The sequence below is a fragment of the Oncorhynchus clarkii genome, chromosome 32 (genome assembly GCF_045791955.1).
Source record: "Oncorhynchus clarkii lewisi isolate Uvic-CL-2024 chromosome 32, UVic_Ocla_1.0, whole genome shotgun sequence".
NCBI classification, from domain to species: Eukaryota; Metazoa; Chordata; class Actinopteri; order Salmoniformes; family Salmonidae; genus Oncorhynchus; species Oncorhynchus clarkii.
In genome coordinates, this window is record NC_092178.1 from 15972694 (window position 1) to 15992064 (window position 19371).

Genomic DNA, 19371 nt, shown 5'->3' on the forward strand with positions numbered 1-19371 from the left:
TTGATCAGGGTTTTGAAACACAGACAGCCGGCCTGTATGACTAGAGGCTACTTCAATCAACACGTTCATCTTTCAGATGTTCCACTCATGTGTCTTTTGGAGCAACAACAGAGAGAGAGAGAGAGAGAGAGAGAGAGAGAGAGAGAGAGAGAGAGAGAGAGAGAGAGAGAGAGAATGAGAGAGCACCATGGGAGATGGCTAATCTGTTAATCAATAGGCTCTCCTTCCTGAGAACCAGTGCACCTATTAATCACTCTTGCTGAAATATAAGCAGATTTGCTGAACGGTAATTAACGATTGTGGAAAGCATTATTAGGCCTGTTGGTATTGCCCGGGGTGAGTGTGTTGCTATCCAGAACCACTAGGAATGGAAATGGAGAAATGGAGACAGACACACACAAACACACACAAACACACACAAACCCACACAAACACAAGGGCAGTGGGCTGACAAATGAAGCGAAGTTAAAACTTAATCAACAGGGTTGATTTGTTCGTCTTTAGAGCTCCAGCTCTAAGATCACCAGTCTACCACCTGTACCACAAAAGACCTGGGCTTCTGAGGTACAGACTAATCTGGTCCACAGAAGACCTGGGCTTCAGGATGAGGTACAGACTAATCTGGTCCACAGAATACCTGGGCTTCAGGATGAGGTACAGACTAATCTGGTCCACAGAAGACATGGGCTTCAGGATGAGGTACAGACTAATCTGGTCCACAGAAGACCTGGGCTTCAGGATGAGGTACAGAGTAATCTGGTCCACAGAATACCTGGGCTTCAGGATGAGGTACAGACTAATCTGGTCCACAGAAGACCTGGGTTTCAGGATGAGGTACAGAGTAATCTGGTCCACAGAAGACCTGGGCTTCAGGATGAGGTACAGAGTAATCTGGTCCACAGAAGACCTGGGCTTCAGGATGAGGTACAGACTAATCTGGTCCACAGAAGACCTGGGCTTCAGGATGAGGTACAGACTAATCTGGTCCACCCAGCCGGCTCTTTCTCATGTAGTAGCAGTGGAGCCTGGGGACGATGTCAGGCAGAGACATCTGTGTCTGTGTAGAAATTAGACAATCTTAGTTGAACTGTGGGGGGGAAAACACAGTAAAAAAATTATATTCCCCTTCGGCACTAATGGCTTATCAGTGAAGATTGAAGTGTCTCACACCAGATTCCAGTGCTGTGAAGATCCGCTCAAGTGTCAGTTACTATCGTGTCCAGAAGAAAACAAAATGGACTCGTTATTCATTCTCACAGTGAACTGGGCCAGTAGTGAAATAAGACCCAAAGCAATGCTTCTCTGTCTGATTTTCAACTATTTCTGTCCCTGTGGATGAAGACATCATGCAGAATGGTGAATATCAAAGCATAACCAAACTCTGTATTAGTGTTATACAGCTCAGCCTCTCTGCCTCTTTAATATCTCGTTCAGTTTTTTTCTCCACCAGTAAACATCAGTTGGACATCCTCCTCTTTCGGTATCTCAAGCACGCACGAACCAACCCAGCTACCCACGCAAGCATGCACACACACATACGCACGCAGGCATGCAAACATGCACAGTGTCACTGCTGGCTAGGTGTGTCGATAGGAATCAGGCACAGAGAGCAGAGAGGTCCAGGGGAAAGAGGCTCTTTAATGCGGCACCAAAAGTAAATGCCCAAACACGCAGGCGGGGGAGCCAACTTCGGCGGGAGTCGTCACACACAGACACGTACGCCCACACACATGCCCGCACAAATGCACGCATACACACCACCCTAATGCAATCACTCAGATTAAAGATGCACAATTATGGCCCGGCTTTAACGTATACTGTTTAGCTTAATCTGTGAGCTTTTAAATGGGTTTGCAGAGCTTTTAAATGGCTTTCAGACAGACTGACAGGATGACTTTGGGAAGATTTTGGTCTCTAAACTCTTCAAAGTGACACAGTTATATAATATAAGGGTTTAAAACTTCTGATTTTCGGCTGCGACATATCAGTCAGAAATCGGAAACCATGGGATGAAAAACGATTGACCCTTGGCACCTTTCAGAGAGATAATATTGAGGAGTACAGAAGAGGCAGCCTTGAGAGACATTTAAAAAACACAGGAAAGGAGATTAAATTGAAAATATGATGGAAATATATTTCCATGTCCATTTTAATTTCCAAAGAGACAGGTTGATGTTTGTCTTGAATGACAATGACAGTGATGCTCTTTTGTAGACAAAAGGTTTCTCTATCCTCAAGAACAAACGTTGTCTGCAGTCTGTATTAATTTTGTTGACCGGATTTGTGATCATACAAGATCATACATACAGGGTTGTTTATTTAAGTATTAAGGCCTGAGGGGCTGTGGTATATAGCCAATATACCACGGCTAAGAGTGCCTGGATACCGCCCTTAGCCGTATCAGCCCTGGCTGAGGGAAGGAGGTTCTCACCCAAGATTTGACGATACATGGCCCCGTCCATCGTTCCTTTGATGCGGTGAAGTTGTCCTGTCTCCTCAGCAGAAAAACACCCCCAAAGCATGTTTCCACCTCCATGTTTGACGGTGGGGATGGTGTTCTTGGTGTCATAGGCAGCATTCCTCCTGCATCTGACCACAACACTTTCCCCCAGTTGTCCTCTGAATCATTCAGATGTTCATTGGCAAACTTCAGACGGGCATTAATATCTGCTTTCTTGAGCAGGGGGACCTTGCGGGCGCTGCAGGATTTCAGTCCTTCACGGCGTAGTGTGTTACTAAATGTTTTCTTGGTGATTATGGTCCCAGCTGCCTTGAGTTCATTGACAAGATCCTCCCGTGTAGTTCTGGGCTGATTCCTCACCGTTCTCATGATCATTGCAACTCCACGAGGTGAGATCTTGCATGGAGCCCCAGGCCGAGGGAGATTGACAGTTCTTTTGTGTTTCTTCCATTTGCGAATAATCGCCTCAACTGTTATCACCTTCTCACCAAGCTGCTTGGCGATGGTCTTGTAGCCCATTCCAGTCTTGTGTAGGTCTACAATCTTGTCCATGACATCATTGGAGAGCTCTTTGGTCTTGGCCATGGTGGAGAGTTTGGAATTTGATTGATTGATTGTGTCGTGTCTTTACTATCATTAATTGAAGACTGATAGTTTTTATCAAAGATTCTCTGTAATTAGTTATTACGCGATTAGACTGATTAATCATGTAACCGTAATTACTAGGAAGTCGGGGCACCAAGGAAAAATATTCAGATTACAAAGTTATCATTTCCTAAAATAACCTTTCAGATATTTTATCTGATCAATTAGTCTTCGAATTAATGAATTATTTACTTTACCTCACGTTAGTCCCAAACGTCGTAAATTGTTGGTTATCTGCACGAACCCAGTCTTCACTATGAGTCACCCATACATCAATTGTCTTAAATCATTGATTTATTACTAACTAAGTAATTCACAGAAATGTATAAACAAACAAACAATCAAGGTAAATGTGGTTACATGAAATGATAGGAGAATGTGCCCTAGTGGGCTAAATTGCTGGTGAAAAGATTATTTATTTTGTAGAATTGTCCGTCTCTCTCCCTCTCTCTCTCTGTCGTGGTTAGAGGGTATTGTTCAGAGTGACATTCGTTATAGAATGGATGTTTCGGCGGTTGTCATTCTTCGCGTTCAATGATACCGAATTACTAGCTGCAGACTAGTAATTAATATCAAAGACTTGTTCTTATTCTGTCGGTCATCGGGTCCTCATGAGGCATCCGGCTCTTTGTTCTCTGTACCTGTGTCGCTTCCTCTTGCAAATAACGGGGATGTCGGCCTTGTTGGGTGTTTGGAGAATGTCCTGTGCATCCTGCTTGTTGTAGAAAAAAATATTTGTCTATTCCGAGGTGAGTGATTGCTGTCTTGATATCCAAGATACGGTTGCAGAAACATTATGTACAAAATAAGTTACAAATAACGCAAAAACACCCCACATAATAGCACAATTGGTTGGGCGCCCGTATAACTGCTGTCATTTCTTCCGGCGCCATTTTATCCACCATGAGAAACATAATTTTCACCTCAGAAAAGATCAATGAAGATGTAGTGTACATTAGAAGTTTAAAAAATAAGCCCTTTTGAGTTTGCACAGCAGTCCAGTTCTTAAAACAATTCACACACTATTGAATTTGAGTAAAGATGAGGTTTCCATTGTTGCAAAAATGCACTGATGTCCTTTGTATAATCACTTACAGTATGCACTTTTAAAACTGAGACAATTTTTTACTTAATACTAAACTCAATTTTGTTATCTGGAAACATAGCCACAGAAAGTCTTTATAGGCTGAGGAGTAGATATTGAAGCCAGGATTTTCATCAAGATATGTGGGGAACATAGAGGCTTGTCCCGAGAAACTGGACTAGATGGCACTGTTGCTCTTTTCACAGTAGAGTGCCATAAGACGGAATATTATGTCTTAATACAAATGAGAAAATAATAGAACCAGTGAAATGAATCAAGATGCTTCAAGGCTCAGAGAATTGCTGTTTGAAAAGACCGCCTGAAATGTCAGCCTGTTTTGGTGGGATGACATCACCAGGCATTAAATGAGTTAATAGACCAATAACAAAGATAGTTCTAAACCTCTTAGCCAAAAACAGCTCATTTTCACTTTTCCCCTCCCCACTCAGACCAAAATTCTTGCTTTAGAAATTGCTCTTTGCTAAGATGCTATTTCTGTTTATTTTTTAACCATTGTAATTGAAAACAATCACAGTTAGTTTATGACCCAGAAATGATTTGATATTGAGATAAAAAAATGGCTGCATTGGACCTTTAAACTGGTAAAATAACTAGCTAATCACACTACGTATGTAATAGATGCCATCACATGACTAATGGCCGTAAGTAATTGCATTCGTCATAATAAATCATGAGTGTTCATTGGCCACAGGGCACTTTTACCGCCGTCAGATGATGCAAAGAGAAAGAGAATATGTTGAGAGCAGTATTAGGGTTTTGGCTTTGTCCTTTTGACAGACATCTACGATGGGGTTCAAATATTTTTAAAAGTACAGGGATCCTTCACACCCTCTCTAGGTCCTTCTCTAAACTGTGTTACTCTCACAGAGAAGTCAGGACACGGGACGACCTGAGAGAGGCTATCGATGGGTGCCCAAGTTGACAGTGACCTATGGATAACTTCACGAAACACTACAACTCATCCTAAGTATCAAGGAGATTTCCAGGGGGATTTGCAACGATGATGCATTGTATACAAAAAACGAATCAAGATCACTGCTGGGTTTAATTAAGAAGGTTAATGAAGTTGTCCTCTCATCAAACATTCTCTGTGAGGCTTGTGTGTGGATCTCTGCAGATATATACCTATAGCTTATGCTGTAGGCTACATGGTGAGAGGTGCGTGGGCTTCCCTTTTCATTCCACTTGCTTAACGCCGACATTTATGTCAGATTCCACCTTTTCAATGGATATTTTTCATTGACAATCAATCTATTTAATTTGAATGTTGCGAAATCTGACAATCAATCTATTTTCATTTGAATGTTGCACAATCTGTGGCTAGAACAGATTAAACATGAATATAGAGAATTAATACATAGATTTCAAGGAAATTACATAGAATTTTTTTTTAAATTACCTCCACAAATACAATACCAGTCAAACGTTAGGACACACCTACTCATTGGGGCGGCAGGGTAGCCTAGTGGTTAGAGTGTTGGACTAGTAACCAAACAGTTGCAAGTTCAAATCTCCAAACTGACAAGGTACAAATCTGCCCCTGAACAGGCAGTTAAACCACTGTTCCTAGGCTGTCATTGAAAATAAGAATTTGTTCTTAACTGACTTGCCTAGTGAAATAAAGGTTAAAAAATAAATAAAAGTCAAGGGCTTCTCTTTATTTTGTACTATTTTCTACATTGTAGAATAATAGTGAAGACATCAAAACTATGAAATAACACATATGGAATCATGTAGTAACCAAAAAACTGTTGAACAAATCTAAATATATTTTAGATTTTAGATTATTCAAAGAAGCCACCCTTTGCATTGATGACAGCTTTGCACACTCTTGGCATTCTCTCAACCAGCTTCAACCTGAAATGCTTTTCCAACAGTCTTGAAGGAGTTCCCACATATGCTGAGCACTTGTTGGCTGCTTTTCCTTCCCTCTGCGGTCCAACTCATGCCAAACCATCTCAATTGTATTGAGGTTGGGTGATTGTGGAGGCCCGGTCATCTGATGCAGCACTCCATCACATCTGGCAGGTTTTATTTCCGGTCATAACTTGCAGACTTGTTTACGTGTTGCTGTGCGTTTTGTTGCCAACCTTACTTTGCTACCTGACAACTTTACGGTTTTTACTTTTTAATTACCGTTTATATTTTTGTTTTTCCCCTCACTCAACTTTTTTTCATTCAACTTTTTTACTCCGGACGCTTTATCTGGACATGGTTCGTCAGGACCTCCAACCAGCCGAAGCTAAGTAGTAACATTAACATTATGCTTTCTAATTGCAGATGCTGTACTCATAATATACAGGAGAACGACCGCCTTACGGCGAGGATAGCTGTGCTGCAAGCCCAGCTTCAGACGCAATCGTTAGGCAAGGGTAATTTCAGTGTAGGAAAGGATGAAACAGCATCTGTGCTACCAGTAAGTACAGATAGTAAATGTAGTATAGTTTTAAGTCTAATACCCGCAGTATTAGACTTAAAACTAATCATCCAGCGACCATACACTGTTTACCAGGGGGCAGGGCTACCGACGTTAAGGCTAATCTGAAGATGATGCTGGCTAAAGCTAAAACTGGCGAGTGTAGAGAGTATAGAGATATTGTTATCCACGTCGGCACCAACGATGTTAGGATGAAACAATCAGAGGTCACCAAGCGCAACATAGCTTCAGCGTGTAAATCAGCTAGAAAGATGTGTCGGCATCGAGTAATTGTCTCTGGCCCCCTCCCAGTTAGGGGGAGTGATGAGCTCTACAGCAGAGTCTCACAACTCATTCGCTGGTTGAAAACTGTTTTCTGCCCCTCCCAAAAGATAGAATTTGTAGATAATTGGCCCTCTTTCTGGGACTCACCCACAAACAGGACCAAGCCTGGCCTGCTGAGGAGTGACGGACTCCATCCTAGCTGGAGGGGTGCTCTCATCTTATCTACCAACATAGACAGGGCTCTAAATCCTCTAGCTCCACAATGAAATAGGGTGCAGGCCAGGCAGCAGGCTGTTAGCCAGCCAACCAGCTTAGTGGAGTCTGCCACTAGCACAGTCAGTGTAGTCAGCTCAGCTATCCCCATTGAGACCGTCTGTGCCTCGACCTAGGTTGGGCAAAACTAAACATGGCGTTGTTCGCCTTAGCAATCTAACTTGGATAAAGACCTCCTCCATTCCTGCCATTATTGAAAGAGATCGTGATACCTCACATCTCAAAATAGGGCTACTTAATGTTAGATCCCTTACTTCAAAGGCAATTATAGTCAATTAACTAATCACTGATCATAATCTTGATGTGATTGGCCTGACTGAAACATGGCTTAAGCCTGATGAATTTACTGTGTTAAATGAGGCCTCACCTCCTGGTTACACTAGTGACCATATCCCCCGTGCACCCTGCAAAGGCGGAGGTGTTGCTAACATTTACGATAGCAAATTTCAATTTACAACAAAAAAATGACGTTTTCATCTTTTGAGCTTCTAGTCATGAAATCTATGCAGCCTACTCAATCACTTTTTATAGCTACTGTTTACAGGCGTCCTGGGCCATATACAGCGTTCCTAATTGAGTTCCCTGAATTCCTATCGGACCTTGTAGTCATAGCAGATAATATTCAAATTTTTGGTGACTTTAATATTCACATGGAAAAGTCCACAGACCCACTCCAAAAGGCTTTCGTAGCCATCATCGACTCAGTGGGTTTTGTCCAACATGTCTCTGGACCTACTCATTGTCACAGTCATACTCTGGACCTAGTTTTGTCCCATGGAATAAATGTTGTGGATCTTAATGTTGTGGACCACCATTTTATTACATTTGCAATTGCAACAAATAATCTGCTCAGACCCCAACCAAGGAGCATCAAAAGTCGTGCTATAAATTCCCAGACAACACAAAGATTCCTTGATGCCCTTCCAGACTCGCTCTGCCTACCCAAGGACATCAGAGGACAAAAATCAGTTAACCACCTAACTGAGGAACTCAATTTAACCTTGCGCAACACCCTAGATGCAGTTGCACCCATAAAAACTAAAAACATTTGTCATAAGAAACTAGCTCCCTGGTATACAGAAAATACCCGCGCTCTGAAGCAAGCTTCCAGAAAATTGGAACGGAAATGGCGCCACACCAAACTGGAAGACTTCCGACTGGCTTGGAAAGACAGTACCGTGCAGTATCGAAGAGCCTTCACTGCTGCTCGATCATCCTATTTTTCCAACTTAATTGAGGAAAATAAGAACAATCCGAAATTTATTTTTGATACTGTCGAAAAGCTAACTAAAAAGCAGCATTCCCCAAGTAGGGATGGCTTTCACTTCAGCAGTAATAAATTCATGAACTTCTTTGAGGAAAAGATCATGATCATTAGAAAGCAAATTACGGACTCTGCCAGGACCTAGGATCAAGAGAGACACTCAAGTGTTTTAGCACTATATCTCTTGATACAATGATGAAAATAATCATGGCCTCTAAACCTTCAAGCTGCATACTGGACCCTATTCCAACTAAACTACTGAAAGAGCTGCTTCCTGTGCTTGGCCCTCCTACGTTGAACATAATAAACGGCTCTCTATCCAACGGATGTGTACCAAACTCACTAAAAGTGGCAGTAATAAAGCCTCTTGAAAAAGCCAAACCTTGACCAAGAAAATATAAAAAACTATCGGCCTATATCGAATCTTCCATTCCTCTCAAATGTTTTAGAAAAAGCTTTTGCACAGCAACTCACTGCCTTCCTGAAGACAAACAATGTATATGAAATGCTTCAGTCTGGTTTTAGACCCCATCATAGCACTGAGACTGCACTTGTGAAGGTGGTAAATGACCTTCTAATGGCATAAGACCGAGGTGCTGCATCTGTCCTCATGCTCCTAGACCTTAGTGCTGCTTTTGATACCATCGATCACCACATTCTTTTGCAAGTTCTGGCCTGGTTTAGATCTTATCTGTCGGAAAGATATCAGTTTGTCTCTGTGAATGGTTTGTCCTCTGACAAATCAACTGTAAATTTCAGTGTCCTCAAGGTTCCATTTTAGGACCACTATTGTTTTCACTATATATATGTTATCTCTTGGGGATGTCATTCGAAAACATAATGTTAACTTTCACTGCTATGCGGATGACACACAATTGTACATTTCAATGAAACATGGTGAAGCCCTAAAATTGCCTTCGCTAGAAGTCTGTGTTTCAGACATAAGGAAGTGGATGGCTGCAAACTTTCTACTTTTAAACTCGGACAAAACAGAGATGCTTGTTCTAGGTCCCAAGAAACAAAGAGATCTTCTGTTGAATCTGACAATCAATCTTGATGGTTGTACAGTCGTCTAAAATAAAACTGTGAAGGACCTCGGCGTTACTCTGGACCCTGATCTATCTCTTGACGAACATATCAAGACTGTTTCAAGGACAGCTTTTTTCCATCTACGTAACATTGCAAAAATCAGACATTTTCTGTCCAAAAATGATGCAGAAAAATTAATCCATGCTTTTGTTACTTCTAGGTTAGACTACTGCAATGCTCTACTTTCCGGCTACCCGGATAAAGCACAAAATAAACTTCAGTTAGTGCTAAATATGGCTGCTAGAATCCTGACTAGAACCAAAACACTTGATCATATTACTCCAGTGCTAGCCTCCCTACACTGGCTTCCTGTTAAGGCAAGGGCTGATTTCAAGGTTTTACTGCTAACCTACAAAGCTTTACATGGGCTTACTCCTACCTATCTTTCTGATTTGGTCCTGCCGTACATACCTACACATACGCTACGGTCACAAGACGCAGGCCTCCTAATTGTCCCTAGAATTTCTAAGCAAACAGCTGGAGGCAGGGCTTTCTCCTATAGAGTTCAATTTTTATGGATTTAAAAAATATATATTATTATTATTATTTTTTTTTTACCTTTATTTAACTAGGCAAGTCAGTTAAGAACAAATTCTTATTTTCAATGAAGGCCTAGGAACAGTGGGTTAACTGCCTGTTCAGGGGCAGAACGACAGATCTCAACATTTACGTCTTTACTGAAGACTCATCTCTTCTGTGGGTCATATGATTGAGTGTAGTCTGGCCCAGGAGTGTGAAGGTGAACGGAAAGGCTCTGGAGCAACGAACCGCCCTTGCTGTCTCTGCCTGGCCGGTTCCCCTCTCTCCACTGGGATTCTCTGCCTCAAACCCTACTACAGGTACTGAGTCAATGGCTTACTGGTGCTCTTTCATGCCGTCCCTAGGAGGGGTGTGTCACTTGAGTGGGTTGAGTCACTGACGTGATCTTCCTGTCTGGGTTGGCGCCCCCCCCTTGGGTTGTGCCGTGGTGGAGATCTTTGTGGGCTATACTCGGCCTTGTCTCAGGATGGTAAGTTGGTGGTTGAAGGTATCCCGTTAGTGGTGTGGGGGCTGTGCTTTGGCAAAGTGGGTGGGGTTATATCCTTCCTGTTTGGCCCTGTCTGGTGGTATGTTCGGATGGGGCCACAGTGTCTCCTGACCCCTCCTGTCTCAGCCTCCAGTATTTATGCTGCAGTAGTTTATGTTTCGGGAGGCTAGGGTCAGTTTGTTATATCTGGAGTTCTTCTCCTGTCTTATCCGGTGTCCTGTGTGAATTTAAGTATGCTCTCTCTAATTCTCTCTTTCTCTCGGAGGACCTGAGCCCCTGAGCCCTAGGACCATGCCTCAGGACTACCTGGCATGATGACTCCTTGCTGTCCCCAGTCCACCTGGCCGTGCTGCTGCTCCAGTTCCAACTGTTCTGCCTGCGGCTATGGAACCCTGACCTGTTCACCGGACGTGCTACCTGTCCCAGACCTGCTGTTTTCAACTCTCCAGAGACAGCAGAAGCAGTAGAGATACTCTCAATGATCGGCTATGAGGTGCTGACTTGTTGCACCCTCGACAACTACTGTGATTATTATTATTTGACCATGCTGGTCATCTATGAACATTTGAACATCTTGGCCATGTTCTGTTATAATCTCCACCCGGCACAGCCAGAAGAGGACTGGCCACCCCTCATAGCCTGGTTCCTCTCTAGGTTTCTTCCTAGGTTTTGGCCTTTCTATGGAGTTTTTCCTAGCCACCGTGCTTCTACATCTGCATTGCATGCTGTTTGGGGTTTTAGGCTGGGTTTCTGTACAGCACTTTGAGGTATCAGCTGATGTACGAAGGGCTATATAAATAAATGTGATTTGATTTGATTCCTTATTGGTCAAATGGCTCTTACACAGCCTGGAGGTATGTTGGGTCATTGTCCTGTTGAAAAACAAATGATAGTCCCACTAAGAGCAAACCAGATGGGATGGCGTGTCACTGCAGAATGCTGTGGTAGCCATGCTGGTTAAGTGTGTCTAGAATTCTAAATAAATCACTGACAGTGTCACCAGCAAAGCACCCCCACACCATCACCTCCTTCTGCATGCTTCACGGTGGGAACCACACATGCAGAGATAATCCGTTCACCACAAAGACACAGCGGTTGGACCAAGGGACAAATTTCCACCGGTCTAATGTCCATTGCTCATGTTTCTTGGCCCAAGCAAGTATCTTATTCTTATTAGTGTAGTGGTTTCTTTGCAGCAATTCAACCATGAAGGCCTGATTTGCGCAGTCTCCTCTGAACAGTTGACATTGAGATGTGTCTGTTACTTGAACTCTGTGAAGCATTTATTTAGGTTGCAATTTCTGAGGCTGGTAACTCTAATTAACTTATTCTCTGCAGCAGAGGAAACTCTGGGTCTTCCTTTTATTTGGCGGTCCTCATGAGATCCAGTTTCATCATAGCGCTTGATGGTTTTTGCGACTGCACTTGAAGAAACTTTAAAAGTTCTTGACATTTTCTGGATTGACTGACCTTCATGTCTTAAAGTAATGATGGACTGTTGTTAGTCTTTGCTTATTTGAGCTGTTTTTGACATAATATGGACGTGGTCTTTTACTAAATAGGACTATCTTCTGTATACCACCCTTACCTTGTCACAACACAACTGATTGGCTCAAACTAATTAAGAAGGAAAGAAATTCCACAAATTAACTTTTAACAAGACACACCTGTTAATTGAAATGCATTCCAGGTGACTACCTCATGAAGCTGGTTGAGAGAATGCCAAAAGTGTGTAAAGCTATCATCAAGGCAAAGCGTGTCTACTTTGATTTGTTTAACACTTTTTTGATTACTTCTGTACATGATTCCATATGTGTTATTTCATAGTTCTGAGGTCTTCACCATTATTCTACAATGTAGAAAATAGTAAAAAATAAAGAAAAACCTTGAACGAGTAGGTGTGTCCAAACTTTTGACTGGTACTGTAGTTCTGACTACACAAATAAAACAGTTATATGTGATGCCTGAGTTTTGCAAACAGGCATTCCCTCATAATATGAACTAAGAAACAAGCTTGATTATGTTTACCAGATGGCCACTTCTCTTGTGCTCAAATCCTCTGATTGACAGTCAGTTTCTCTGGGGGAAATACATTCTCCAAATACAGTCTGGGCCCTCGTCTATGCCAAGCAAGGCGTGAATAAAGGAAATAACTGGTATCGTGTTGAATTGACAAGCACTTACACCTGTTACGGAACGTGCGGTCCATCGCTGTGCTGTTGGCTGCTACCCAAGGGGGGTTAACCCAGGCTATTTACTCTATTCAGCAAACTATAAATTACTTGTCAAAGCCTGTCACGCAGAGAACCAGCAGTTAGAGGCGAATGGAATTGAGCCGTAGTAATACTCAATTATACAGGACAAAAGCATGCAGAGCACGACACACCGAACTGCCTTCCAAGGGTAATAACAAACAAGGCTGCATCAATGCATTCAATTGTGAATTTACCTCAGAATGGATTATTTCTGTTGGCCGTGTAATAAGAAAAGCAACAAGACAAAACAGTGACGTCTATAAATAAGATGTGATGATGCATGCAAATTCTCCTGTTAACATATTCAAAGATCAAGACGAGGACATCAGTCTTATTTGTTCGGTCAGTGTTCAGTCATAACACTTGTCAGAATCAGGGCAGATGCAATGTCAAAACAGGCTTCCACTATTATGGTAGTCAGACTTTGAGACCTTGGAAGTCCTGGTTCAAGATGGTCACCAAGACAACCCAGACAACTACCTAATATGTTCCCATCATTATTCATTAACCTAGGTATAGATAACTTTGTCAGTGGCTTATACAGTGACTCATCAGTGATGCTATTTTTTCACCTCACAACGTTTTTCCTTCATGTTTAATTCTTGAGATTCTATTGATGCGTGCGTCAATCTAAGGAACATAATAAACACATCCCCATCAAAATCTGTCAGTTTAAGAAAATTGTTATACTTGAGTAAAAGTAAAGACACATGAATAGAAAATGACTCAAGTAAAAGTGAAAGTCGCCCAGTAAAATACTACTTGAGTAAAAGTAAAAAAGTATTTGGTTTTAAATATACTAAAGTATCAAAAGTAAAAGTATAAATTGTTTCAAATTCATTATATTAGGCAAACCACGGCACCATTGTCTAGTTTTTTTAATTTAGGGATAGCCAGGGGGCACACTGCAACACTCAGACATAATTTACAAAGGACGCATGTGTGTTTAGTGAGTCTGCCAGATCAGAGGAAGTAGAGATGATCAGAGATGTTCTCTTGATACTGTAAGTGTGTGAATTGGACCATTTTCCTGTCCTGTTAAGCATTCAAAATGAGTACTTTCGGGTGTCAGGAAAAATGGATGGAGTAAAAAGTACATTATTTTCTTAAGAAATTAGTGAAATGAAAGTAAAAGTTGTCAAAAATATAAATAGTAGAGTATAGACACCCCCAAAAACGACTTAAGTAGTACTTTAAAGTATTTTTCCTTAAGTACTTTACACAACTGGTCTCAATTTACTGAATCTGCCTATTTCGGCCTTCCACATCTGCAGTGGAAAGTGACTAACCTACAGCGGTGTTTGTCAGACCAGGAGACATCATGAAAATCTGTCTTCTCACGAAAACGTCCGTAGCGCTCAAACGGTTTGGCTTTTAAATTAATATGACCCCTCTATGGAAATATGAGATGCCCACGAACACGATGGTGTCACAGGACTCGTCTGAAGGTAACCCATACAAATTAATGGAAGTATGGAGGTAGTTTTGTGCCAAAAACAAGGGGTTAAATATGTGTCCAAAAAAGCATTCTTATATCTCATAGATATAGGACACTTCAAACACTTATTCCTCTTTTTTGCCATTTATGAATGTGTTATTCAATGCATTTCTATGGGCTATAGTAGTAAAGGCCAAATCCAATATTTATAAAATAGGTTTTCAATATATTTGTTTTATACCTAAAGGGGTCCTAAAATTCAAAATCAAATAGCTAAATGATCCAAGGTATGACCATCTTAAAACAATTATATATGTTAGCTTTTACAGTGCACTACCGTTGACCAGAGCCCTATAAAGGGAATAGGGAGCCATTTGGGGAGATGCCGATAAGGATCCTTCAAATCGTCACTGGGTCACTAGGTAGTTCTATAGGTAGGTTATTAATATATGCAATTTAGCAGACACTTTTATCCAAAGCAGCAAACGGACTTGGATTACTGAACACCTTGTGAAACATCATCAAGGACAACCACTATGAAGGGAATAGGGTGCGAGAAAGAGAGAGAGATTGAGAGAGAGAGAGAGAAAGATATTGAGAGAGAGAGAGATTGAGAGAGAGAGAGAGAGAGAGAGAGAGGGAGAGGGAGAGAGGGAGAGAGAGAGAGAGAGCGAGAGAGAGAGCGAGAGAGAGAGAGAGAGAGAGAGAGAGAGAGAGAGAGAGAGAGAGAGAGAGAGAGAGAGAGAGAGAGAGAGAGAGAGAGAGAGAGAGAGAGAGAGAGAGAGAGAGAGGCAGGCAGGTATACCCCAAAGTAAAATAGAGGACAGCCTCTATAACAACCCTGTAATAATTCAATGATCTCAGCAGGTCTACTCACTGCCTTTCCGTCTTGCCATACCAATAGATAGTCTGTTTTTGTTGGAATATTTATTAAGAGTTTTCTTTCATTCAGTCATTGACGCAAGCCACTGTTTCCAAGGCAAAGTACGTCTAATAGACCGCCTATGATATTTCTCAGAATCTGTATTAGAAACAACACTGATACAACACCATTACATGAGGTGAATAATCCTCATCTAATGTTCTCCTGTTTAGAGTTTGTCCAGGACACCACGGACATACAGCCTGTTTGATTTATTGAACCTTTATTTAACCATGTTGGCTCTGATTAAGCTAAACTAATATCAAGCATATTTCTGATGAGTATCATGATCGGTCATATGTGCTCCTCGGCTTATAGGTAGTTCAGTTGTTGTTGCTGTGCATGCATTTTGAATCCAGATCTGAGATCTGAACAGGTCCCCCATAAAAAAAGAGATCACAATGGGATTCCCTCACATGTACAATCAAATAATTCATCAATACAGATACATGCATAGCCTCATGGGTCCTGTCTGTCAGGTGAGTATGCAAGTCAAGGCTTAATTTAGCTGACAGCAACGATTCTATTGACACATCCTAAAAAACACAGTTCTGTTGGGTCCTTTCGTGATGGGGAAGGTTTGCTTGGCGTAGGAGTGAGGCTCTAGGGGAGTGCAGCAGTCACACAGAGGAATCATGATATGTGTTTCCCTGCTGAAACCTAGCCCAAAACTCAGAGAACTTATTTCAGCTTGAGTAATGACTCCTTTAATTAGGACTGACTTGGTTCCCTGAAGGTATTCATGACCACAGAGACATAGGCTTTTAGATGGATGATGTAGGGAGGTTGTTGGCAGTCTCTCAGTCAATTCAAATGATTTCCCAAACAGACAGACACTAACAGCAATTATCATCCCGTTTGTAGATCTAAAATAATCTGCTAACATCAAGTTAACACTGTTGAATGGAGCAACCTGTTCCATTTATCCCTTTTTAACCCAACAAAACAAAAACAAGTTGAAATGAAATCACAAGAATCTCCCCATGTAAAGAACAGGGAGTATTGCTAAGACTCTCTAGCCACTCAGAGACATAAATCTCCCCCGACCAGCTGGATTTTACTTTTTAAAAAGGACTAATTTGCAGTCAAATAGATTTTTAGCATCACTGAGGGGCTGGGGGAATTCTTTAAAAAAAGAGTTCAGTAGAATACCTTCCTTTTCTTCCTCTGACATGCTTTTTCAAAATCTATTCTCGCTGTTCTCTGACTAATTCATGAGAGATCTCTCCATTCCAAAAGTAAATTAGCCTAATCAGGATGAATCAGATAACATCCTGAGCAGCTAGAGAAAAACTGAGATGGCTAAAGTATTTACATATTCAACAGATTTTAATATTATTGTTTTTTTTGCATGTAATCTACTAAATATATGCAAGCATTAGCAAAAATAGGCAAGCATCTACTGGTGTTAGGGAACCGATTGACACATCTAAGGACATGAAACAAACGCAAATCAACGTTGGTCCCAAAAGATTTCAGACTTTTTAAAAAGCTTCTATAATCTCCTCCTTAGGGAATAGTTTGCTCTGATCCATATAGCTAAAAGATGTGTGAACATCAGTCAATCAATTCACCTGAAGCGAGAGAAGAGATGCTGCGGAGATTAACAGTGTCCTCTGTCCTGACAGCTTTTAGAGGCCAAGAGTTGAAAAGGGCTTTGTAAAATGCTTCAGGTGGGGCTAATCTTACCAGATCCATAAATATAACGAGAACGCACGCACAGCTAAATGAATGGGCTCTTCCCTCCCTCTGACTCTATAAGCATAGTGTGGGAAAAGAGGGTCTATGTGGATGGGAATTGAAATGCATTATATGAGCTATAGTCCTTAAAATTAGATTTAATATGTATTTATTAGCCATTGTATTTGAATAAATGAGTATCATCATCTCTCCAGTGATATTGACAACGGTAATTTATATTGAAATAGCTTTGTTTTAATTGATAGGTCTGTCGTTTGAGTCACGCAGGTTCTCTAAACCTCTTTCACCAGCACTTCTCATCTCCTCTGTCAGCTCCTGGCCCTAATTAGAACCATCAGGATGTAACGCTACTGTCTGTATCTCATTATAATAACTTCCCCCACAATCTCCCTGTTCACCGCCTCACATACGCTACATCCACAACCTCCACATCTGCAACAGTGATTGGCATTCATAGGCTTAGGCAACCTCCACACCTCCAACCGTGATTGGCATTCGTAGGTTTAGGCAATCTCCACATCTCCAACAGGGATTGGCATTCATAGGCTTAGGCAACCTCCACATCTGTAACAGTGATTGGCATTCGTAGGTTTAGGAAATCTCCACATCTGCAACAGTGATCAACTAATTAAACATTATTTTCATCTCTACACCTAGAATCCTTTTTTTTTGTTGCATAATTGACGGTTTCCATGAGATTCACTCCACGGTGCTGAAAAGAAAGCTCTGCTGTTGGGATAGCTTTATATAGGCTCTAACAGTTTGTGGGCACCATTTGTCACCGTTATAGTGCAATTAATGTATTGTTTAGTGTTGTGGCTTTGCTGGCATGCATCTAAAAAACAAATGTTGAGTTTCTCACCAAGGTTTACATACTAAAATCGCCACTGTACTCTTCACAAGATAGCATAAGTCTAGTGGAATCAACTTTTACATCACTAATTCACTACCTCAATACTCTGGATAGAATGATCCTTTATTGATGTCACTTGTTAAATCCCCTTCAATTAGTGTAGACGAAGGGGAGGAGACAGGTTAAAGAAGGATTCTTAAGCCTTCAGACAATTGAGACATGGATTGCGTATGTGTGCCATTCAGAGGGTGAATGGGTGCCTTTGAACGGGGTATGATAGTAGGTGCCAGGCGCACCGGTTTGATTGTGTCAAGAACTGCAACGCTGCTGGTTTTTTCAAGCTCAACTGTTTCTTGTGTGTATCAAGAATGGTCCACCACCCAAAGGACATCCAGCCAACTTGACACAACTGTGGAGAAGCATTGGAGTCAACATGGGCCAGCATCCCTGTGGAACACTTTCAACACCTTGCAGAGTCCATGCCCTGATGAATTGAGGCTGTTCTGAAGGCAAAAGTGAGGGGTGCAACTCAATATTAGGAAGGTATTGCTAATGTTTTGTATACTCAGTGTACATCTGGCCTAATGAGTGCCATCTCTCCCTTTAAGGTTACCTCCATGACATGCTCTCTCCAACTCTTGTCATCCCTTACTAACGAAAGGGGGAGCCCCATAATTGGATACCGAAACTCAAAATGTCACATTAATGAAGAGAAGATTATAGGAGCGAATGAGAGGTTATACCACCATGACTCACTAATCTGATCAATTTCTTCCTCATCAGTCATCAAACCTTACACCTCAATTACAGATGATATAGCTGCGTCATCATGACTAACACTTCAGTTACATATCATATTGCTACATCATCAAGCCTAACACCACAGTTGCATATCATATTGCGGCGTCATCACGCCTAGATACTATTTTGTGCAGGGACACTATTCGTGTGATCAAGGCGTTATGCCTCGATCACACCTTTAGTGTTAGAGCTAAATTGTGTGCAGCATCATCTGGATATGTGAGCAGCAAAAGATCAACATTCACCTTCTGCTACCATTTCTGTCAAGCCGTCTATGCACAGTTTTGACGCATACTGTACGTTCGATAAATCCAACATATACACCACACAGAACGCACTGCAACTGCCTCTGGAACGCAATGCTGCAAGGCAAACGCAGTGTTCCATCGGATAGGAATGTACTTCTGATGTACCAAAATGCAATGATGTTGTTGGTGTGGTCGATGTGAACAGTAACAGATCATATTGCCAAAAAACGTAACTTTGTTTCCTACCCTCTTTGATATTGCTGCCCCAAAGATTTATGAATTAGAATAATAGTAGAATGGAAATGAACCTTCTTGATGGGATAAAGGTCAGCAATTTTGGTCAGGGAGTTGATAAGCCATGGTTTGCCAGTGTTGTGATAAAATATTGGGTAAAATAATGAATTTCAAGAATTTATCTGCAATGTATGTTTGTTAGCTAGCTAGCCAACCAGTTTTAGAAGAATGATTCCATAAATGTTTTTTAACTGCCAATATGTCAACAGTCCATTCAAACAATGCAGTCAATCCACAGATGCTTGCACAGATGATCAATTCCTTTTGGGTTTTGTAGACTCCTAAAATAAAATT